At 41.4% G+C, this 22,637-nt stretch overlaps 15 non-coding genes across 15 annotated transcripts; all 15 read left to right on the forward strand.

Annotated features, from left to right (window-relative positions):
* Nucleotides 1–3,352: 3,352 nt before the first annotated feature.
* Nucleotides 3,353–3,493, forward strand: LOC117818115. The gene has a single exon (XR_004632306.1). It is a non-coding gene; the product is annotated as a U4 spliceosomal RNA (small nuclear RNA).
* A 570-nt stretch (nt 3,494–4,063) lies between these two features.
* Nucleotides 4,064–4,204, forward strand: LOC117818139. Its single transcript, XR_004632328.1, has one exon. It is a non-coding gene; the product is annotated as a U4 spliceosomal RNA (small nuclear RNA).
* Nucleotides 4,205–4,759: 555 nt separating this feature from the next.
* On the forward strand, nt 4,760–4,900 carry LOC117818117. The gene has a single exon (XR_004632307.1). It is a non-coding gene; the product is annotated as a U4 spliceosomal RNA (small nuclear RNA).
* A 566-nt stretch (nt 4,901–5,466) lies between these two features.
* On the forward strand, nt 5,467–5,607 carry LOC117818118. The gene has a single exon (XR_004632308.1). It is a non-coding gene; the product is annotated as a U4 spliceosomal RNA (small nuclear RNA).
* Nucleotides 5,608–6,162: 555 nt separating this feature from the next.
* LOC117818119 lies at nt 6,163–6,303 on the forward strand. The gene has a single exon (XR_004632309.1). It is a non-coding gene; the product is annotated as a U4 spliceosomal RNA (small nuclear RNA).
* Nucleotides 6,304–6,842: 539 nt separating this feature from the next.
* LOC117818126 lies at nt 6,843–6,983 on the forward strand. Its single transcript, XR_004632315.1, has one exon. It is a non-coding gene; the product is annotated as a U4 spliceosomal RNA (small nuclear RNA).
* A 544-nt stretch (nt 6,984–7,527) lies between these two features.
* On the forward strand, nt 7,528–7,668 carry LOC117818120. Its single transcript, XR_004632310.1, has one exon. It is a non-coding gene; the product is annotated as a U4 spliceosomal RNA (small nuclear RNA).
* Nucleotides 7,669–8,205: 537 nt separating this feature from the next.
* LOC117818114 lies at nt 8,206–8,346 on the forward strand. The gene has a single exon (XR_004632305.1). It is a non-coding gene; the product is annotated as a U4 spliceosomal RNA (small nuclear RNA).
* Nucleotides 8,347–8,885: 539 nt separating this feature from the next.
* Nucleotides 8,886–9,026, forward strand: LOC117818121. Its single transcript, XR_004632311.1, has one exon. It is a non-coding gene; the product is annotated as a U4 spliceosomal RNA (small nuclear RNA).
* Nucleotides 9,027–9,582: 556 nt separating this feature from the next.
* Nucleotides 9,583–9,723, forward strand: LOC117818124. The gene has a single exon (XR_004632314.1). It is a non-coding gene; the product is annotated as a U4 spliceosomal RNA (small nuclear RNA).
* Nucleotides 9,724–10,278: 555 nt separating this feature from the next.
* LOC117818122 lies at nt 10,279–10,419 on the forward strand. Its single transcript, XR_004632312.1, has one exon. It is a non-coding gene; the product is annotated as a U4 spliceosomal RNA (small nuclear RNA).
* Nucleotides 10,420–10,966: 547 nt separating this feature from the next.
* LOC117818138 lies at nt 10,967–11,107 on the forward strand. Its single transcript, XR_004632327.1, has one exon. It is a non-coding gene; the product is annotated as a U4 spliceosomal RNA (small nuclear RNA).
* Nucleotides 11,108–11,663: 556 nt separating this feature from the next.
* On the forward strand, nt 11,664–11,804 carry LOC117818123. The gene has a single exon (XR_004632313.1). It is a non-coding gene; the product is annotated as a U4 spliceosomal RNA (small nuclear RNA).
* A 3,272-nt stretch (nt 11,805–15,076) lies between these two features.
* Nucleotides 15,077–15,217, forward strand: LOC117818128. Its single transcript, XR_004632317.1, has one exon. It is a non-coding gene; the product is annotated as a U4 spliceosomal RNA (small nuclear RNA).
* A 559-nt stretch (nt 15,218–15,776) lies between these two features.
* Nucleotides 15,777–15,917, forward strand: LOC117818127. The gene has a single exon (XR_004632316.1). It is a non-coding gene; the product is annotated as a U4 spliceosomal RNA (small nuclear RNA).
* The last annotated feature ends 6,720 nt before the right edge of the window (nt 15,918–22,637 follow it).

Here is a 22,637-nt window from a genome sequence, read left to right on the forward strand (position 1 = left end):
GCGGTGACAGCTTGAATGCACCAAACAGGACGCATCATGGCTGGTAAAGAGCCGCCTTCTCTTCCGACGACCGCTCACCCTCCTGCAGACAGCAAGTCAACTGTGTCATTGGCCTGCTAATGGGAGGGATCACGCCTGGCTGTATAACAAGAGCGGGACAAGCTGTCAGTGGTCCTCTGACAGGTGCAGCTTTCCCAGAATGCCTTGCAGCCGTGCCGCAGAGCGCAGTAGAAGCCTCTGAAACTCCGGCTGCTCTCTGCTGACGAGCCAAACGCGTCCGTCTCCCACAGACACAAGTAATTAGGTTTTCACCCGGGCCTTACACAGCAGACTGGGAGCATACTCTGCTGCTGCTCCGCTCTCTCTAACTCCCACTCTGCTTCTCTTTCACCTCCGATCAAACTACCTCCAGCTTTCAGAGGCTGAGAGCTGTGTGTGTGTGTGTGTGTGTGTGTGTGTGTGTGTGTGTGTGTGTGTGTGTGTGTGTGTGTGTGTGTGTCAGACACACGGGAGAAAACAACAAGAGAGAAAGAATGAAGATGATACATATACTGTAGCTCTCACAGCTAATGCTTCTTTACAATAAATGCCAGCACATCTCAAGAAGCAAACAAGTGTGGAGGCGGAGCTCTTGTCATTCAGTCAGACCAAACACATCATCACAACAGAGGAGACTTTTTTTCGCAGTTATACAATAAATATCAAACCAGATGCAGCACCACAGAGGGAGTTCTGATTCAGATCACTCAGAGGAAGAGCTCTTACAATAATCAGTTCAGAATATTGTATTAAGAAAGTAAGTTTGTTCCTACCTAAGTTTGTGTTACTTTACAGCTTTGCCTTGTTCCATGTTCTGTCAACCTGTCTTAATCAACATCTCACTCCTTGATTCAATAGCGTGTGTCCCGTGCTCTCTCTGCTCCGTTGTCACTAAACCCTGCTGGAGCTGCTTCTGAAACAGTATTGGACAATTTAGCTGTACCCAAAGGAAAATACATTTAGAGAGGAGATCTCAAAAGTGTTTCATTTATGTCTCCTAGACAACAATGAGATCTGTTTGAAAGCAGAATGAGACGATAGCTTATGTCTCCTGTTTCTCATTCTTGCTTTCAGAAAAAAAGTTGCAAAAAGTCTCAGCTTAGTCTCCCTTTCAGTTCAAAAGGAGATCTGGTCAGAATCTGAAATGATTCTCAGGTATTTCTCAAGTGTTGTGACTCCTTTTGAGCTCAGGTGGAGAAATCAGGGAGCTCTCTCAATTGTCTCAATCTAACCTCATCCATTTGTTTTTGTCAGACTCAGTTTTTGTGTCTCAAGTTGAGCTCAGATGGAGCAAAGAAAGAGCCTGAGCTCATCTTTTCATGAACATTTATAGTGCCCTGCAAAATTAAGATTTCAATGTAATTGTCCACAAACTTACAATTCTCATGAAAACATTTGAACCACTTGAAAGATCAGCTATTTAGATGTCAAATGATCTCTTCTTTGACTTCACAATCTGGTCCTTCCTTTACAAGTCTGTTTGGAACAAAACAACTTCACAAAGATTTAGTGGATTTGAGAGAAACTGCAAAAGATGGAGATTTCATCCCAGGTATGACAGACCATTTATTTAAAATATGGGCCGCAAAAGGGTTGACCAGATTTAGCCAGATTATTACAATTAAAGGAGGGGGAGATTATTTTGGGCGCTGGTGGCCTAGCGGTCTAAGCACCCCACATACAGAGACTACAGTCCTCGTCGCAGGGGTCACCAGTTTGATTCCTGGCCGGTTGACCATTTCCTGCATGTCTTCCCCCACTCACTAATCCCCATATTTCCTGTCTCTCTTCAGCTGTCCTGTCAAATAAAGGCAAAAAGGCCAAAAATATATTTTAAAAAAGAGAAGAAAATTAGCCATTGATGAGATCTCTCAGATAAGACTCATGTCATGGTCTCAACTATTTCTCCTAGTGAATTTTAGGAGAAATGAATGAGAACTATTTGAAACTTGAATGAGGCTGAAGTGAGAATCTCAATTTTGTCTCCTGAGACTTAGAAGCAAAAGCCTTGAGCAGTAAAATGTTCCTCTGGGTATTGCTCTTCACTAACACTGGTGGTGCACAGTTGCATCTAAAGTCAATGCATTGCTGGGTTAGCTACTATTCAATGAAACTCACAATGGACCAGCAGCTTGCTACGATTCCTTTTTCTCTGTCATACATCTGTATGTTTATTTTGTGCCTAAAAGAACAAGACCCTCAATTAAGAGAAAAAAAATCTATGATTGAACATGTTATTTAATGTCCCTTTTCTTTCAGTAGCTATACCTTGAAATCATTTTTCAGTCTATGTTATCTTAAACCATAGATTTGTTCATGTTTTCTCAGGTTCTTAAAAGTTGAGATTTCAGGCTTTCACAGCTGCAGCCTCAATAGTGTGCGTGAAGAAATAATGTGTGGAAAGGTGGAGGAGGTGCTGAGAAAAGGCCAGATCTGCTAGCTGACAGCCTCCATTAGAGACAGACTGAGCTGCAGATTGAGGTTAACTGGTGCAGATCAAGCTGATACGGCATGCCAGCAGCTGCTTTCTTATTCACGGCCTGCTCTGTGTAGCACTGCTTAACGAGGAGAGTAAAGAATCTTTATTGTTAGAATACCAGACTGTGCATGCCCAAAGACAAAAAAACATTTGGTATGTCCCTTCTGGTGAAGTAATTCCAACACACTGGTTTCAATTTTCAGGCAATTATACACTAATGTAAGCATACTGATGAAAACTTCTCATTGAAGCCAATAGATACCCCTCAGTTAAAACTCCTGTAAGGAAGAAAATCAAGTCACAATGTATTCTTTATCAATGATGTTCAAAATTACACAATACCTGGGAAGCTACTTTGAGATGAGTAACATTTGGAGTTGTGCCCTTTCTTCACTGTGAAATGTAAAGGGCTTCTATTACTTAACTTCACCATTTACATGTGTAGCCATTGCTACAGCTGTTTACTCATTGGGTGCAGTCTAAAAGTTGTATTGACTGAAATATTCTTTCTGTAAAGTTTTCTCACTCATCAAGGTCTTGTTAATTGTATGTTGTAAAAGTTGAGTAGTTGCTTTATGCTCATGGACCATGACACATATGTATCTTTGCTGTTTGAAAACTTAACCCAATACTCTGCCTGGATGACTTGAATTAAAGTCAGCGAAGGCAGTTTTTGTTGGCCAATAAGCAGCCATTACTGAGGTGAACTGTTAGGGGCGGGGTTTTAAGTCCAGGTTCTGAAAAGACCTTGAGACCAGCATAGGCTCACAAAGTGAACCATGTGTGAAGTAAGTGTTGGACCATGTCTAGTTGTAAGTCGTAGTTGTAGACTGCATTCTTGTGCAGAGGCAATATCATAGTCTATGAAGTTGTACTGAGACGTGATCATTGCTGGTTGAAAACTTAACCCAATACCCCGCCTGGATGACTTGAAATATAGTCAGCTAAGGCAATTTTTGTTGGTCTCATGGGAGACTTATTTGCTTGTAGAAATGGAAATCAAGGAAGATTCATAGTACTCTATGGGGATGTAGTCTCAACTCATGGAGTAAAGACTTGAAGACATCATAACTTTCCAGTCCCCAGTCAAGCAGGAACCACATGAAAAGGTAAGCCTTCTGAAACTTGCAAAACAGTTTTATACCAGCCGTTCCATGGGAATCACAGAGAGAGGATTATGGTGTCTTTAGTGAGTCCGAACATAGACTAGAATTTGGTCCAAAATGCTGTTTTTAAGGGACAAAAGCATCTAGGATGATCTTGTCTTTTCCTGGGATCTATATCCTTGGCCTCAGAGCCTGGTCCAGATTAACAGGACCTTACTCGGCCCAGTTTAACAAATGTAATCCTGGCCCATCCAAGGGTTACACACCTTTGATTATCCAAATGGGCTCAGATTTCAATAAGCAACAATGGCTGAGTTAGGGGCGAGGCTTTTAGTCCAGGTTCTGAAAAGACCTTGAGACCAGCATAGGCTCACAAAGTGAACCATGTGTGAAGTAAGTGTTGGACCATGTCTAGTTGTAAGTCGTAGTTGTAGACTGCATTCTTGTGCAGAGGCAATATCATAGTCTATGAAGTTGTACTGAGACGTGATCATTGCTGGTTGAAAACTTAACCCAATACCCCGCCTGGATGACTTGAAATATAGTCAGCTAAGGCAATTTTTGGTGGTCTCATGGGAGACTTATTTGCTTGTAGAAATGGAAATAAAGGTTGATTCATAGAACTCAATGGGGACGGAGTCACAACTCATGGATTAAGTCTTGACAACATCATAACTTACCTGTCCCCAGGTCAGGGGGAACTACATGGAAAGGTAAGCCTTCTGAATCTTGCAAAACAGCTGTATACCAGCCGTTCCACGGGAATCACAGAGAGAGGATTATGTTGGCATTAGCAAGTACAAACATAGACTAGAGTTTGGTCCAAAACGCTGTTTTTACAGGTCAAAAGCATCTAGCATGATCTTGTCTTTTCCTGGAATCTATATCCTTGGCCTCAGAGCCGGGTCCAGATTAACATGACCTTACTCAGCCCAGTTTCACAAGTGTTAGGGTGGCCAAATCCAAGGGTTATCCAAATGGGCTCCGTTTTAGTAAGCAGCCATTGCTGAGTTAGGGGCGGGGTTTTTAGTCCAGGTTCTGAAAAGACCTTGAGACCAGCATAGGCTCACAAAGTGAACCATGTGTGAAGGGAGTGTTGGACCATGTCTAGTTGTAAGTCGTAGTTGTAGACTGCATTCTTGTGCAGAGGCAATATCATAGTCTATGAAGTTGTACTGAGACGTGATCATTGCTGGTTGAAAACTTAACCCAATACCCCGCCTGGATGACTTGAAATATAGTCAGCTAAGGCAATTTTTGTTGGTCTCATGGGAGACTCATTTACTTGTAGAAATGGAAATCAATGTTGATTCATAGTACTTGATGGAGATGGAGTCGCAACTCATGGATTAGAACTTGACAACATCATAACTTTTCATTCCCCAGTCCAGCAGGAACCACAAGGAAAGGTAAGTCTCTGAAACTTGTAAAACAATTGCAACAAGCCTATCCATGGAAATCACAGAGAGAGGATAATGGTGGTATTAGCAAGTCCAAACAGAGACTCGAATTTGGTCCAAAATGCTGTTTCCAAGGACAAAAGCATCTAGGATGATCCTGTCTTTGCCTGGAATCTATATCCTTGTCCTCAGAGCCTGGTCCAGATTAACAGGACCTTACTCGGCCCAGTTTAACAAATGTAATCCTGGCCCATCCAAGGGTTACACACCTTTGATTATCCAAATGGGCTCAGATTTCAATAAGCAACAATGGCTGAGTTAGGGGCGAGGCTTTTAGTCCAGGTTCTGAAAAGACCTTGAGACCAGCATAGGCTCACAAAGTGAACCATGTGTGAAGTAAGTGTTGGACCATGTCTAGTTGTAAGTCGTAGTTGTAGACTGCATTCTTGTGCAGAGGCAATATCATAGTCTATGAAGTTGTACTGAGACGTGATCATTGCTGGTTGAAAACTTAACCCAATACCCCGCCTGGATGACTTGAAATATAGTCAGCTAAGGCAATTTTTGTTGGTCTCATGGGAGACTTATTTGCTTGTAGAAATGGAAATAAAGGTTGATTCATAGAACTCAATGGGGACGGAGTCACAACTCATGGATTAAGACTTGACAACATCATAACTTACCTGTCCCCAGTTCAGGGGGAACTACATGGAAAGGTAAGCCTTCTGAATCTTGCAAAACAGTTGTATACCAGCCGTTCCACGGGAATCACAGAGAGAGGATTATGTTGGCATTAGCAAGTACAAACATAGACTAGAGTTTGGTCCAAAACGCTGTTTTTACAGGTCAAAAGCATCTAGCATGATCTTGTCTTTTCCTGGAATCTATATCCTTGGCCTCAGAGCCGGGTCCAGATTAACATGACCTTACTCAGCCCAGTTTCACAAGTGTAAGGGTGGCCAAATCCAAGGGTTATCCAAATGGGCTCCGTTTTAGTAAGCAGCCATTGCTGAGTTAGGGGCGGGGTTTTTAGTCCAGGTTCTGAAAAGACCTTGAGACCATCATAGGCTCACAAAGTGAACCATGTGTGAAGTAAGTGTTGGACCATGTCTAGTTGTAAGTCGTAGTTGTAGACTGCATTCTTGTGCAGAGGCAATATCATAGTCTATGAAGTTGTACTGAGACGTGATCATTGCTGGTTGAAAACTTAACCCAATACCCCGCCTGGATGACTTGAAATATAGTCAGCTAAGGCAATTTTTGTTGGTCTCATGGGAGACTTATTTGCTTGTAAAAATGGAAATCAAGGTTGTTTCAAAGTTAGTGATGGAATCGCTCATGGGTTGAGACTTGACAACATCGTAACTTTCCGGTCCCCAGTCCAGGGGGAACTACATGGAAAGGTAGGCGTTCTGAAACTTGTTAAAACAGTCTTATACCAGCCGTTCCACTGGAATCACAGAAAGAAGATTATGTTGGCATTAGAAAGTCCAAACATAGACTAGAGTTTGGTCCAAAATGCTGTTTTTACAGGTCAAAAGCATCTAGGATGATCTTGTCTTTTCCTGGAATCTATATTCTTGTCCTCAGAGCCGGGTCCAGATTAACATGACCTTACTCAGCCCAGTTTAACAACTGTAATACTGGCCCATGGTCCAAATGGTCTCCATTTTAGTAAGCAGCCATTGCTTAATTAAGGGCGGGGTTTTGAGTCCAGGTGACTTAACCTACCTTGAGACCATCATAGGCTCACAAAGTGAACCATGTGTGAAGGGAGAGTTGGACCATGTCTAGTTGTAAGTCGTAGTTGTAGAATGCATTCTTGTGCAGAGGCAATATCATAGTCTATGAAGTTGTACTGAGACGTGATCATTGCTGGTTGAAAACTTAACCCAATACCCCGCCTGGATGACTTGAAATGTAGTCAGCTAAGGCAATTTTTGTTGGTCTCAAGGGAGACTCATTTACTTGTAGAAATGAAAATCAATGTTGATTCATAGTACTCAATGGAGATGGAGTCGCAACTCATGGATTAGAACTTGACAACATCATAACTTTTCATTCCCCAGTCCAGCAGGAACCACATGGAAAGGTAAGTCTCTGAAACTTGTAAAACAATTGCAACAAGCCTATCCATGGAAATCACAGAGAGAGGATTATGGTGGCATTAGCAAGTCCAAACATAGACTAGAATTTGGTCCAAAATGCTGTTTCCAAGGACAAAAGCATCTAGGATGATCCTGTCTTTGCCTGGAATCTATATCCTTGTCCTCAGAGCCTGGTCCAGATAAACATGACCTTACTCAGCCCAGTTTAACAACTGTAATACTGGCCCATGGTCCAAATGGTCTCCATTTTAGTAAGCAGCTATTGCTTAATTAAGGGCGGGGTTTTGAGTCCAGGTGACTTAACCTACCTTGAGACCATCATAGGCTCACAAAGTGAACCATGTGTGAAGGGAGTGTTGGACCATGTCTAGTTGTAAGTCGTAGTTGTAGACTGCATTCTTGTGCAGAGGCAATATCATAGTCTATGAAGTTGTACTGAGACGTGATCATTGCTGGTTGAAAACTTAACCCAATACCCCGCCTGGATGACTTGAAATATAGTCAGCTAAGGCAATTTTTGTTGGTCTCATGGGAGACTTATTTACTTGTAAAAATGGAAATCAAGGTTGTTTCAAAGTTAGTGATGGAGTCGCTCATGGATTGAGACTTGACAACATCATAACTTTCCAGTCCCTAGTCCAGCAGGAACCACATGAAAAGGTAAGTCTCTGAAACTTGCAAAACAGTTGTATACCAGCCGTTCCACGGGAATCACAGAGAGAGGATTGTGGTGGCATTAGCGAGTCCAAACATAGACTAGAGTTTGGTCCAAAATGCTGTTTTTACAGGTCAAAAGCATCTAGGATGATCTTGTCTTTTCCTGGAATCTATATTCTTGTCCTCAGAGCCGGGTCCAGATTAACATGACCTTACTCAGCCCAGTTTAACAACTGTAATACTGGCCCATGGTCCAAATGGTCTCCATTTTAGTAAGCAGCCATTGCTTAATTAAGGGCGGGGTTTTGAGTCCAGGTGACTTAACATACATTGAGACCATCATAGGCTCACAAAGTGAACCATGTGTGAAGGGAGTGTTGGACCATGTCTAGTTGTAAGTCGTAGTTGTAGACTGCATTCTTGTGCAGAGGCAATATCATAGTCTATGAAGTTATACTGAGACGTGATCATTGCTGGTTGAAAACTTAACCCAATACCCCGCCTGGATGACTTGAAATATAGTCAGCCAAGGCAATTTTTGTTGGTCTTATGGGAGACTTATTTGCTTGTAAAAATGGAAATCAAGGTTGTTTCAAAGTTAGTGATGGAGTCGCTCATGGATTGAGACTTGAAAACATCGTAACTTTCCGGTCCCCAGTCCAGGGGGAACTACATGGAAAGGTAAGCGTTCTGAAACTTGTTAAAACAGTCTTATACCAGCCGTTCCACTGGAATCACAGAAAGAGGATTATGTTGGCATTAGAAAGTCCAAACATACACTAGAGTTTGGTCCAAAATGCTGTTTTTACAGGTCAAAAGCATCTAGGATGATCTTGTCTTTTCCTGGAATCTATATTGTTGTCCTCAGAGCCGGGTCCAGATTAACATGACCTTACTCAGCCCAGTTTAACAACTGTAATACTGGCCCATGGTCCAAATGGTCTCCATTTTAGTAAGCAGCCATTGCTTAATTAAGCGCGGGGTTTTGAGTCCAGGTGACTTAACATACATTGAGACCATCATAGGCTCACAAAGTGAACCATGTGTGAAGGGAGTGTTGGACCATGTCTAGTTGTAAGTCGTAGTTGTAGACTGCATTCTTGTGCAGAGGCAATATCATAGTCTATGAAGTTGTACTGAGACGTGATCATTGCTGGTTGAAAACTTAACCCAATACCCCGCCTGGATGACTTGAAATATAGTCAGCTAAGGCAATTTTTGTTGGTCTCATGGGAGACTTATTTGCTTGTAGAAATGGAAATCAAGGAAGATTCATAGAACTCAATGGGGATGTAGTCTCAACTCATGGAGTAAAGACTTGAAGACATCATAACTTTCCAGTCCCCAGTCAAGCAGGAACCACATGAAAAGGTAAGCCTTCTGAAACTTGCAAAACAGTTTTATACCAGCCGTTCCATGGGAATCACAGAGAGAGGATTATGGTGTCTTTAGTGAGTCCGAACATAGACTAGAATTTGGTCCAAAATGCTGTTTTTAAGGGACAAAAGCATCTAGGATGATCTTGTCTTTTCCTGGAATCTATATCCTTGGCCTCAGAGCCGGGTCCAGATTAACATGACCTTACTCAGCCCAGTTTCACAAGTGTAAGGGTGGCCAAATCCAAGGGTTATCCAAATGGGCTCCGTTTTAGTAAGCAGCCATTGCTGAGTTAGGGGCGGGGTTTTTAGTCCAGGTTCTGAAAAGACCTTGAGACCAGAATAGGCTCACAAAGTGAACCATGTGTGAAGTAAGTGTTGGACCATGTCTAGTTGTAAGTCGTAGTTGTAGACTGCATTCTTGTGCAGAGGCAATATCATAGTCTATGAAGTTGTACTGAGACGTGATCATTGCTGGTTGAAAACTTAACCCAATACCCCGCCTGGATGACTTGAAATATAGTCAGCTAAGGCAATTTTTGTTGGTCTCAAGGGAGACTCATTTACTTGTAGAAATGGAAATCAATGTTGATTCATAGTACTCGATGGAGATGGAGTCGCAACTCATGGATTAGAACTTGACAACATCATAACTTTTCATTCCCCAGTCCAGCAGGAACCACATGGAAAGGTAAGTCTCTGAAACTTGTAAAACAATTGCAACAAGCCTATCCATGGAAATCACAGAGAGAGGATTATGGTGGCATTAGCAAGTCCAAACATAGACTAGAATTTGGTCCAAAATGCTGTTTCCAAGGACAAAAGCATCTAGGATGATCCTGTCTTTGCCTGGAATCTATATCCTTGTCCTCAGAGCCTGGTCCAGATTAACAGGACCTTACTCGGCCCAGTTTAACAAATGTAATCCTGGCCCATCCAAGGGTTACACACCTTTGATTATCCAAATGGGCTCAGATTTCAATAAGCAACAATGGCTGAGTTAGGGGCGAGGCTTTTAGTCCAGGTTCTGAAAAGACCTTGAGACCAGCATACGCTCACAAAGTGAAGTAAGTGTTGGACCATGTCTAGTTGTAAGTCGTAGTTGTAGACTGCATTCTTGTGCAGAGGCAATATCATAGTCTATGAAGTTGTACTGAGACGTGATCATTGCTGGTTGAAAACTTAACCCAATACCCCGCCTGGATGACTTGAAATATAGTCAGCTAAGGCAATTTTTGTTGGTCTCATGGGAGACTTATTTGCTTGTAGAAATGGAAATCAAGGAAGATTCATAGTAATCGATGGGGATGGAGTCTCAACTCATGGAGTAAAGACTTGAAAACATCATAACTTTCCAGTCCCCAGTCCAGCAGGAACCACATGAAAAGGTAAGTCTCTGAAACTTGCAAAACAGTTGTATACCAGCCGTTCCACGGGAATCACAGAGAGAGGATTATGGTGGCATTAGCGAGTCCGAACATAGACTAGAGTTTGGTCCAAAATGCTGTTTTTACAGGTCAAAAGCATCTAGGATGATCTTGTCTTTGCCTGGAATCTATATTCTTGTCCTCAGAGCTGGGTCCAGATTAACATGACCTTACTCAGCCCAGTTTAACAACTGTAATACTGGCCCATGGTCCAAATGGTCTCCATTTTAGTAAGCAGCCATTGCTTAATTAAGGGCGGGGTTTTGAGTCCAGGTGACTTAACCTACCTTGAGACCATCATTGGCTCACAAAGTGAACCATGTGTGAAGGGAGTGTTGGACCATGTCTAGTTGTAAGTCGTAGTTGTAGACTGCATTCTTGTGCAGAGGCAATATCATAGTCTATGAAGTTGTACTGAGACGTGATCATTGCTGGTTGAAAACTTAACCCAATACCCCGCCTGGATGACTTGAAATATAGTCAGCCAAGGCAATTTTTGTTGGTCTCATGGGAGACTTATTTGCTTGTAGAAATGGAAATCAAGGTTAATTCATAGAACTCGATGGGGATGCAGTCACAACTCATGGATTAAGACTTGACAACATCATAACTTACCTGTCCCCAGTCCAGCAGGAGCCACATGGAAAGGTAAGCCTTCTGAATCTTGCAAAACAGTTGTATACCAGCCGTTCCACGGGAATCACAGAGAGAGGATTATGTTGGCATTAGCAAGTCCAAACATAGACTAGAATTTGGTCCAAAATGCTGTTTTTACAGGTCAAAAGCATCTAGGATGTTCTGGTCTTTGCCTGGAATCTATATTCTTGGCCTCAGAGCCGTGTCCAGATTAACATGACCTTACACAGCACAGTTTAACAAGTGTAATGCAGGCCAAATCCAAGGGTTATCCAAATGGGCTCCGATTTTAGTAAGAAGCCATCGCTTAATTAGGGGCGGGGTTTTTAGTCCAGGTCCTGAAAAGACCTTGAGACCATTATTGGCTCACAAAGTGAACCATGTGTGAAGGGAGTGTTGGACCATGTCTAGTTGTAAGTCGTAGTTGTAGACTGCATTCTTGTGCAGAGGCAATATCATAGTCTATGAAGTTGTACTGAGACGTGATCATTGCTGGTTGAAAACTTAACCCAATACCCCGCCTGGATGACTTGAAATATAGTCAGCTAAGGCAATTTTTGTTGGTCTCATGGGAGACTTATTTGCTTGTAGAAATGGAAATCAAGGTTAATTCATAGAACTCGATGGAGATGCAGTCACAACTCAAGGATTAAGACTTGACAACATCATAACTTAACTGTCCCCAGTCCAGCAGGAACCACATGGAAAGGTAAGTGGTAAGTGAAATAATGTTAATACGTTTCTAGTAAATCATAAAATTGTGCTGTGTCATTACAAAACAGCATATACCATTGTTAGGATATCATTTGGTGGCTTTACGGGATATGTGAGTCTTGCTACTGTTTATTTTCTGAAAGCGTTTAAGATCAATTACTTGAAAAGTATAAAAGCTCTCATGTTGAGTCCACAAGGAATAAATTACCCTCTGTTTTAAAGTATACAAGTGGTATTTACTTGATTCAAATTGAAGTGTTATCTGTTAGGTTTAGTGTTGTGATTAGGGTAAGGGTTGTGATTAGGGTTAGGGTTAGGGTTAGGGTTGTGATTAGGGTTAGGGTTAGGGTTAGGATTAGGATTAGGGTTAGGATTAGGGTTAGGGTTAGGGTTGTGATTAAGGTTAGGGTTAGGGTGAGGGTTGTGGTTAGGGTTAGGGTTAGGGTTAGGATTAGGATTAGGGTTAGGATTAGGGTTAAGGTTAGGGTTGTGATTAGGGTTAGGGTTAGGATTAGGGTTAGGGTTGTGATTAGGGTCAGGGTTGTGATTAGGGATAGGGTTAGGGTAAGGGTTGTGATTAGGGTTTGGGTCAGGATTAGGGTTAGGGTTAGGATTGGGGTTAGGATTAGGGTTAGGGTTAGGGTTGTGATTAGGGTTAGGGTTAGGGTTAGGATTAGGGTTAGGGTTAGGGTTGTGATTAGGGTTAGGGTTAGGGTGAGGGTTGTGGTTAGGGTTAGGATTAGGGTTAGGATTAGGGTTAGGATTAGGGTTAGGGTTAGGATTAGGGTTAGGGTTAGGGTTAGGATTAGGGTTAGGGTTAGGGTTAGGATTAGGGTTAGGGTTAGGATTAGGGTTAGGGTTAGGGTTGTGATAGGGTTAGGGTTAGGATTAGGGTTAGGGTTAGGATTAGGGTTAGGATTAGGGTTAGGGTTAGGGTTAGGGTTAGGATTAGGATTAGGGCTAGGGTTAGGGTTGTGATTAGGGTTAGGATTAGGGTTAGGGTTGTGATTAGGGTCAGGGTTGTGATTAGGGATAGGGTTAGGGTAAGGGTTGTGATTAGGGTTTGGGTTAGGATTAGGGTTAGGATTGGGGTTAGGATTAGGGTTAGGGTTAGGGTTGTGATTAGGGTTAGGGTTGTGATTAGGGTTAGGGTTAGGGTGAGGGTTGTGGTTAGGGTTAGGGTTAGGGTTAGGATTAGGGTTAGGATTAGGGTTAGGGTTAGGGTTAGGGTTAGGGTTAGGATTAGGGTTAGGGTTAGGGTTAGGGTTAGGATTAGGGTTAGGGTTAGGATTAGGGTTAGGGTTAGGGTTGTGATAGGGTTAGGATTAGGGTTAGGGTTAGGATTAGGGTTAGGATTAGGGTTAGGGTTAGGGTTGTGATAGGGTTAGGGTTAGGATTAGGGTTAGGGTTAGGGTTAGGGTTAGGGTTGTGATTAGGGTTAGGGTTATGGTTAGGGTTAGGATTAGGGTTAGGGTTAGGATTAGGGTTAGGGTTAGGGTTGTGATAGGGTTAGGGTTAGGATTAGGGTTAGGGTTAGGATTAGGGTTAGGGTTAGGGTTGTGATAGGGTTAGGGTTAGGATTAGGGTTAGGGTTAGGATTAGGGTTAGGGTTAGGATTAGGGTTAGGGTTAGGGTTAGGGTTAGGATTAGGTTTAGGTTTAGGATTAGGGTTAGGGTTAGGGTTAGGATTAGGGATAGGGTTCATTTAGGATTAGGGTAAGAACCAGAACTAAATTTAAGCAAACAGGACCAGAACCAACTCATGCAAACAGGACCAGAACCAAACTCAAGCAAACCGAACCAGAACCGGACCAGAACCGAACCGTACCAGAACCGTACCAGAACCGTACCAGAACCAAACCAGAACCGAACCAGAACCGTACCAGAACCGAACCGTACCAGAACCAAACCGTACCAGAACCATACCAGAACCATACCAGAACCATACCAGAACCGAACCAGAACCGAACCAGAACCGAACCAGAACCGAACAAGAACCGAACCAGAACCGAACTAGAACCGAACCGTACCAGAACCATACCAGAACCGAACCAGAACCGCACCAGAACCGAACCAGAACCGAACCAGAACCGAACCAGAACCGAACAAGAACTGAACAAGAACTGAACCAGAACCAAACTCATGCAAACAGGACCAGAACCAAACTCAAGGAAACCGAACCAGAACCGAACCATACCAGAACCGAACCGAATCAGAACCGAACCGTACCAGAAACGTACCAGAACCAGAACCGTACCAGAACCGCACCAGAACCGAACCGAACAAGAACCGAACCAGAACTGAACAAGAACTGAACCAGAACTAAACCAGAACTGAACCAGAACTGAACCAGAACCAAACTCAAGTAAACAGAAACTGAACCAAACTCAAGCAAACAGAAACAGAACCAATCTCGAGCAAACATTATTAATGTCCTCAGGTTGGCATTGATTAAAATCAGAAGCCTCAGCTTTGATGGGCTGATCCGATTTCTCCTCTCAGTGAGTATTTGCCCGGTCTTCAAGAAGACTCTCTCTGAAGGAACAGATGTAGCCACGATACACAGCCTCCCCTCTATCACCTGAATCCAAGGTTGATTCATAGTAATCGATGGGCACGGAGTCACAACTCATGGATTAACACTTGACAACATCATAACTTTTCGTTCCCCAGTCCAGCAGGAACTACATGGAAAGGTAAGTCTCTGAAACGTGCAAAACAGTTTTATACCAGCCGTTCCACGGGAATCACAGAGAGAGGATAATGGTGGCATTAGCAAGTCCAAACATAGACTAGAATTTGGTCCAAAACGCTGTTTTTACAGGTCAAAAGCATCTAGGATGATCTTGTCTTTGCCTCAAAACTATATCCTTGTCCTCAGAGCCGGGTCCAGATTAACAGGACCGTACTCAGCCCCAGTTTCACAAGTGTAATACTGGCCCATCCAAGGGTTACACACCTTTGATTATCCAAATGGGCTCAGATTTCAATAAGCAGCCATGGCTAAGGTAGGGGCGGGGTTTTTAGTCCAGGTTCTGAAAAGACCTTGAGACCAGCATAGTTCCCTACAAAGTGAACCATGTGTGAAGGGAGTGTTGGACCATGTCTAGTTGTAAGTCGTAGTTGTAGACTGCATTCTTGTGCAGAGGCAATATCATAGTCTATGAAGTTGTGCTGAGACGTGATCATTGCTGGTTGAAAACTTAACCCAATACCCCGCCTGGAAGACTTGAAATATAGTCAGCTAAGGCAATTTTTGTTGGTCTCATGGGAGACTTATTTGCTTGTAGAAATGGAAATCAGGGATGATTCAAAGTTAGTGATGGAGATGGAGTTGCAACTCATGGATTAAGACTTGACAACATCATAGCTTTTCGGTCCCCATTCCAGCAGGAACCACATGGAAAGGCAAGCCTTCTGAATCTAGCAAAACAGTTGTATACCAGCCGTTCCATGGGAATCACAGAGAGAGGATTATGTTGGCATTAACAAGTCCAAACATAGACTAGAGTTTGGTCCAAAATGCTGTTTTTACATGTCAAAAGCATCTAGGATGATCTTGTCTTTGCCTGGAATCTATATCCTTGGCCTCAGAGCCGGGTCCAGATTAACATGACCTTACTCAGCCCAGTTTAACAAGTGTAATGCAGGCCAAATCCAAGGGTTATCCAAATGGGCTCCGATTTTAGTAAGCAGCCATTGCTTAGTTGGGGGCGGGGTTTTTAGTTCAGGTTACTTAACAGACCTTGAGACCAGCATAGGCACCTACAAAGTGAACCATGTGTGAAGTAAGTGTTGGACCATGTCTAGTTGTAAGTCATAGTTGTAGACTGCATTCTTGTGCAGAGGCAATATCATAGTCTATGAAGTTGTACTGAGACGTGATCATTGCTGGTTGAAAACTTAACCCAATACCCCGCCTGGAAGACTTGAAATATAGTCAGCTAAGGCAATTTTTGTTGGTCTCATGGGAGACTTGTTTGCTTGTAGAAAAGGAAATCAATGTTGATTCATAGGAAGTGATGGGGATGGAATCACAACTCATGGAGTAAAGACTTGACAACATCATAACTTTTCGGTCCCCAGTCCAGGGGGAACCACATGGAAAGGTAAGCCTCTGAAACTTGCAAAACAGTTGTGTACCAGCCGTGCCATGGGAATCACAGAGAAACTAACTCCAGGAGTCTGTAAAGGAACATTGAATGTTGAAACACATCTGACCTGAAGTGACCTCATTCAGTTACATGCAACAGTCGTGCTTTGTGTATTTGCTACAGTGGGAGCAGACAGTCAAACAGAAACTGATATGCATACTTTTCCTGTAATTGTCTGAACTTCTGTTTTATGTAGTTATTATCCTTTTTCTTCCCTGTGTTATTAGTGATCCATGTCTTGTGTTGTATAATTTTGAGTATTTTCCTGTGTTTCTATGTTGGTCTATCGTGTTTCCTGTTTTATTTTGTAGTTCTTGATCCCTGTGTTTTCAGTATAGTTTTACTTCCTGCCCTTATGTGTTTTCCTCCTTTTTGATTAACCCCATTGGTTTCACCTGTGCCCGCACCTGTGTTGATTACTCTTCCAACAGCTCTTCCTAGTGTTATCCGTGTGTTACTTCCTCCCCTTGTTTCCTTGTATTCCCAGTGTGATGTTTTGGACATTTTGGATTTAGTTTCTTGGACCTTTTAGTAAGTTTGTACCTTTTGTTATTAAATCTTGATTTTTTTTTTTTTGCACATGGGTCCTCCTCGATCCATTTCCCCGATGTGACAGAATAGCTGCATTGCATTTCATTTTTTTTGTCAGTCCTTATCTGCTACTGTGATGACAGGTGTGCTGGATGATTAAGAGTTCAAAACCACACAATATTGTACTGAATATGCTGTCTAACAAATCCGCATACTACCACAAATCAAGACTTTGACACAGAGCTATTAACAGTAAAAGCTGCAAAAACGAATAAACACCATATTGATGTCACCTCTGTAGGTGGATGTGGTTTTGTCACTGTCATGCATCCTGAGAAAAATCCTCAGTGAAAATAAGACATGCATGGAGGCAGTGGAAATGTGTGCCTGTTGCGCACCTGCTGCAGATAAGTGACAAAATGAACACTGCCCCCCTTATCTAACAGGAACATAATACACACGATGGGGGGAAATAGCATTGGATTATGAATGTGACGTGTCACCATGAACATTTTGGTCTCATCTCATCCTGTTAACCAAAACTAATCATACTATACTATACTTTTAGCTTGTCATTGTCTCATCAAATGGACACTGACGCCTACAAATGACCAAAATGGTTGAGTGAGAACTTGAAAAATAAGCTCTAAAGACACTTACTCACTGAGCATTGCTAACAAGCGTACATTTGCCACAAAGGGGTAATAGGTGGAAAGTTTGAAGTATAGTTGGAATGACACTAGAGGTTGAGCCTTTCATAATAATGAGAGTATACTTCATATTGGGCAATATAATATACATTGCCATTAAAGTAATAATTAAATATGTATTTGAAGCATCCATTGTTCCTCTGAAGCCCTTGAAAACCAGCTCTCACTTTCAGCAAATGAAGAGCTCTGTACTCCAGAGGGTAGACCTGCTCTGCTCTTGTAACTCACTCTTTACTCACTGATTAAACTCGACAGGTACTTAACCATTGAACTCGAAGCAGGAACACACATCTACACACCAGACAGGATCTGCCTGCTGAAAATCAGCGCATTGAATTCTGTTCTCTGCTCGCTGATGGAGTCAGGCAGTTTTAATTGAGTTGTTTAGTGTCTTCAAACTGGCAATTTAATCCCGGTGCTGGTGTCAACAGCAGGGAACGGGTGGGTAGAGGCTGATTTTAACTGTCACATTTAGTGAATGGAAAAGTTTAATCGAAAATGATGTCATCAGTAGAAACGTTTATATTTATGCTTCCATTTCAAATTGTTAGAAAACAGCAGACCAGGGTAAGGAGGGAAGTACAGGTCTGACATGACAATTTGCCACTTTAAGACAAGAAATAAAGTTGTTTGAATTTTGGTTAAAAATATATATTCTAAGAGAACTGTAGCATTTAAAGCTCAAGAAAATTCAAACAATCACAATAACAGATCCTGATCGCCTCTCAAAGGAGACATATGCAGTTATAATTTTAACTTTTAACTCCAGTCAATTGCCTCATGCCATTTTTCTTTTTAAAAAGTAACCTTTATTGATACTTCCTCTTCCTGGTCACTGAAAGGCCTTGAGACTTCAGTCATGGGAAATTTCATCAGCATCAAAAAAAGCTCACATTATGCAAATCAATAAACAACACGCAATGAAATCAGCTGTATTCAGTCTCGTTTAAACCACTTTAAAACGTGAAGCCAAGATATTCCTACTTCTTTCTGTATGTGATAAATACTTGATTCTGACTGGTCAAAAACACATAGCAACTGTAATTAATTCTGGATAGCAAGTAGGATACTAATAACATCACACACATCATATCAAGATCTAGAGAAAGAAGTCCAGCACATTTAGAAAGTTTATGATTTTATTGCACTCATTGCACCCAGAATACTACTGACACTTACCTGCATGCACTCTGGCACTTCACACCTGTTAAGCAATTTTGGGTCCAGGTCACAGATCACCTATCTAATATATTGGGCAGCCACATCCCCTTATGCCCCCAGCTCTGCATCTTAGGAGATATATCTAAAACACAAACAAGAAACCCTACATCTAGTGCACTACTCACAGCTCTAGCTATCGCCAAGAAAACAATCCTAAACTGGAAATCAAAAAAGCTCATCAATATTGCTCAATGGAAGAATCTCCTAATAGAACATATAGGCTATCCCTAGAAAAACTTTCTGCCTCTTTCAATCAGAAATCAGCTGACTTCTCTAAAACCTGGTCTACATTCATCAATAAACTTACCTCTGTAACTGCCTGATTCCCAATCCACAGTATTGACCCAAACACATAGACCAACTTCTTTTACTTAGACACACCACATGCGCACACGCGCACGCACAGGCACACACACACGCACACACCCCTCTCCCTTTATGTCCCCTAACTGCACTCACATTTCCTCACTGTACTATAAAACGTTAAATGTATGTGAACATCACTCAACATATTTGACACTCGACACAGTATTATTATTATTATTATTTTTAATGTACTTGTTTTCTTTGTTATTATCAAGTATATGCATGTGTGCATGTATGTGTATATATGTATATATATATGTGTGTGTGTGTGTGTGTATGTAGGTAGGTAGGTAGGTAGGTAGGTATGTATGTATGTATGTGTATATGTTGTTGTTGGGTTTTTTTTGTACACATGTGGCTAAAATAAAACAATAAAATAAAAAAAAGAAAGTTTATGATTTTAACATCTTCCAGTTAACAATATACATTTTCTGATAGCATCAGTAACAACATGGAAGATATTTAAAAACTTAAGATAACTGGTTATCCTGTGACCAGTCAACAGCAGAGGAAAGAGGTAGGAGAGGAAACTAGTGAGGGATGTTAAAACACACAAAGAGTGACGTGCAAGAGGCGCCGACCACATTGAAGAAAACAGATATGGAGAAACTGCAACACAGTATGAGCTTTATCAGTGTTACAGGACTGACTGAGTGAGAAGATAAGGCTACAGATAAAAAGGACCTTATACTGGTGCTGCTGTTATTTTATGAATCTGTTGAGAATGCTGATGTAAAAACCTCAATTTTAAGTGCTTAAAGGCTCTATGAGGAGTTTTTCACCAGCTGAGAAACAGACTGAAACCAACACTGATGCCTCTTTATGACCTTTAAAAGCAAACAAAACCATAAACAACAGCACTGATACCTTCTCTGTTGTCATTTTTAATGCCTTAAACCACTCAGTGGGGGTAGGTAAGACCACATGATTGAAATTTGGCTTTAGGATCATCCTTTTTCAGCTGTTTTCATGGCAAATAATCACATTGAGTGATACATCTGGCTGTTAAAAGACAACAGGGTGAGGTTTTTGTTGAAAACACTACGTTTGCATGTACAGAACAAGATATAAGAGGTATCACTTTGTCCACAATGGGGTGCCAAAATTGATATAAATCAAAAGTTCCTCACAGCAGCTTTAATGTGAATGAAAATGTTAAATTTAATGTTAATTAGACTTGCAAGTAGGCTAATAAGAGCACCATTGCAATTGAAGCACCATCAGTGGAAGTTCAAACTTAAAGGGAGCTAGCTAAAAGTTCAGTTGACACAGACTTAAATGAACTAGTTCAGGTTTTAAATGTATTATTTAAAAATTTGAATAAGTTCATGTTCCAAAAACGTAACTTGTCCATGTTTTTTTTTTTTTTTTTTGGGTCGCACTGAAATTATTTTTAGCATAGCATCAAATGCTTCAATCTCAATTGTTGAAATTAAGTCTAAAAACGAAGAAAATCCCAGTTAAACATATAAAAAATATATGCAGCTTTGAAATCTTGGAAACACACACATCATTAAACATGTTGGCTGAATAAGATAATGACCTATAAGTAACAACACCTCTTAATGTTTCCCTTTGTTTTAGTGCAAAAAAGTAGAGGTAAATTCCAAAAATGTTCACATTAAATGAATTATCTTTCTACAAAAACAGCTGTTGTATTTATTGCCATGATGAGTCTCATAGTGGGGCCAAATATTTTACTCTTAAAGCTCTGAAACCTGCTGCGAACACACCAAACACACAGGTTACCCATTCACCTGACACACAGTGTAATGTTTACTGCAAAAGAACAGAGAGATTATAATAATGAAGAAGGTAAAGATGACTATTATGGACCCCCCGCAGCACAATGATTTTATGCAAACCCCAGAGGACAAATTTGAAATAGTAGTTACTGTTATTGAAAAATGGCAGGTAATGTCTTCTCTGTAGTTTTTTCACTTTGCAAAGTCATTCCGCGGGCTGGATTGGAACCTCTGGCGGGCCGGTTTTGTCCTGCGGGCCACATGTTTGACACCCCTGGGCTAAAGGCTCTGATTCTTACACTCAAATACACGGGAAAATCTGCTTCATAAAAGACGAGATGAGAGAGATGATTTTCATATCCTCTAGAAAATGGCAAAGGCTGAAGAAATATTAAACAAACAAACACAAAAAGGTAATTATTCTTCATTATCTAAAATAATACAGGGTTTTCAGCCCGTTGGAATCAGTCCTGATTCATTCAAAAAAGGCCTTCAAATATTCTCAAGAGCTGGTTTCATCAGCACAAAATGCTAGCAGCATAAGCCATGCCACATACTTGCCGGGTGCAGTAAATCTGACATAGGCTGCTGTTGAGCACACTGCTCGGTAACTCTCTGATCTTCCCAGAAAGGTTGTTCAGTGTCTCCATTCCCGTTTATTTGTTGCAAATTGCAGCGTTCAGTTCACCAAAGTATGAGTGTGTTCAATGAATGCGTTCATTTAACACTTTTATGCCCAGCAATGAGCTCCACCAACCATCAAAAACAAGGGAGCATTTATTTAGCTGCATGAGTAAATCCTTATAAAATAAATCCAGCCATCCTCCAATCAATACTCAGTGTCAACTTGTTTGGACTCTTTAGTTGGCATCTAGGTAAGCATAATAATGTCCTGTGATCACTTATTTAACATTAGCTTTTTTTGGCTTCATTTTGACAGACACTGTGCAGAATATGACAGCTTCACATCTGCTTTAAATGTAACACCGGGCTTTAGAAAGAAGTTTCCTATGGCCCTTTTCTCTGCCACTGGTGGTAAACCAACCTGTATTTGTATTTTGAGTGACAGCCTGATGAACATCTTCAATGTACAGATAATACATGTAAGTCCTACTTTACGTTACACCACTAATTACATGCTGGAAAAGAAAACATATCCATAATTGATCTTGTCAGGAAAAATGAGGCACTGGGGCTTTAATGTTGCACGACAATTATGGTGCTGTTAATTTAAAACAGAGTGATCCCTCCCTGCTTGTGCAACTCTCCAGTATGGATTCCTTTCGGTCTCCAAAATTGGATCTTTTTAACCCACAGGGTGTTAGTGTTATTATTAATGTGGCCAGTCCAAACGCAGAGACCTGGATCCAGCTGTGATATGAAAACCAACACATCTGTTTATCCCTTCTTTTTCTTCTGTCTCTCTATATGAACTCCATCTGTGTTTCTCTCTGTGCTATATTCACACTGCATCTAAAAATGTGCCGTTTTTCCTCCAAATGTGACACAAGCACGGTGTTCTATAATCAGCGTGAGGAGTGAAAAGCTGCACGGCGTTCCCTCTTTAGGATAGGAGGAACAACAATTGCAGCATGACACATTGAGAGGAGACATGACAAACATTTCAGCCCCGACAATCTGATTTTGTCAGCGTTGTGATGATAGTGGAGACAGTTGTCACAGTTATGGCACCCCATTGTTGCCAGCTTCTGTGAATCATTGTCAGCATAGGCAGCAGAAATAGACATGCAGAGAAATATTGACTGATGACAGTTTGCAGAAATAATATATTTCGCAAATAGTTTAGCATTTTGGGAAATGTGCTTGGTTTGTTTTGATGATCTGTTTGCAGAATACACTCACAAAAATGCATTGATATGCTAAGTTAAGATAACAATCCCATTGTGGCGCTGACATGCAAGAACAAGTGTGAGAATACTTCTGCTAACTTCCAAACTTTTCCTCTAG

This window comes from Notolabrus celidotus, chromosome 8 (assembly GCF_009762535.1).
Source record: "Notolabrus celidotus isolate fNotCel1 chromosome 8, fNotCel1.pri, whole genome shotgun sequence".
Taxonomy (NCBI): domain Eukaryota; kingdom Metazoa; phylum Chordata; class Actinopteri; order Labriformes; family Labridae; genus Notolabrus; species Notolabrus celidotus.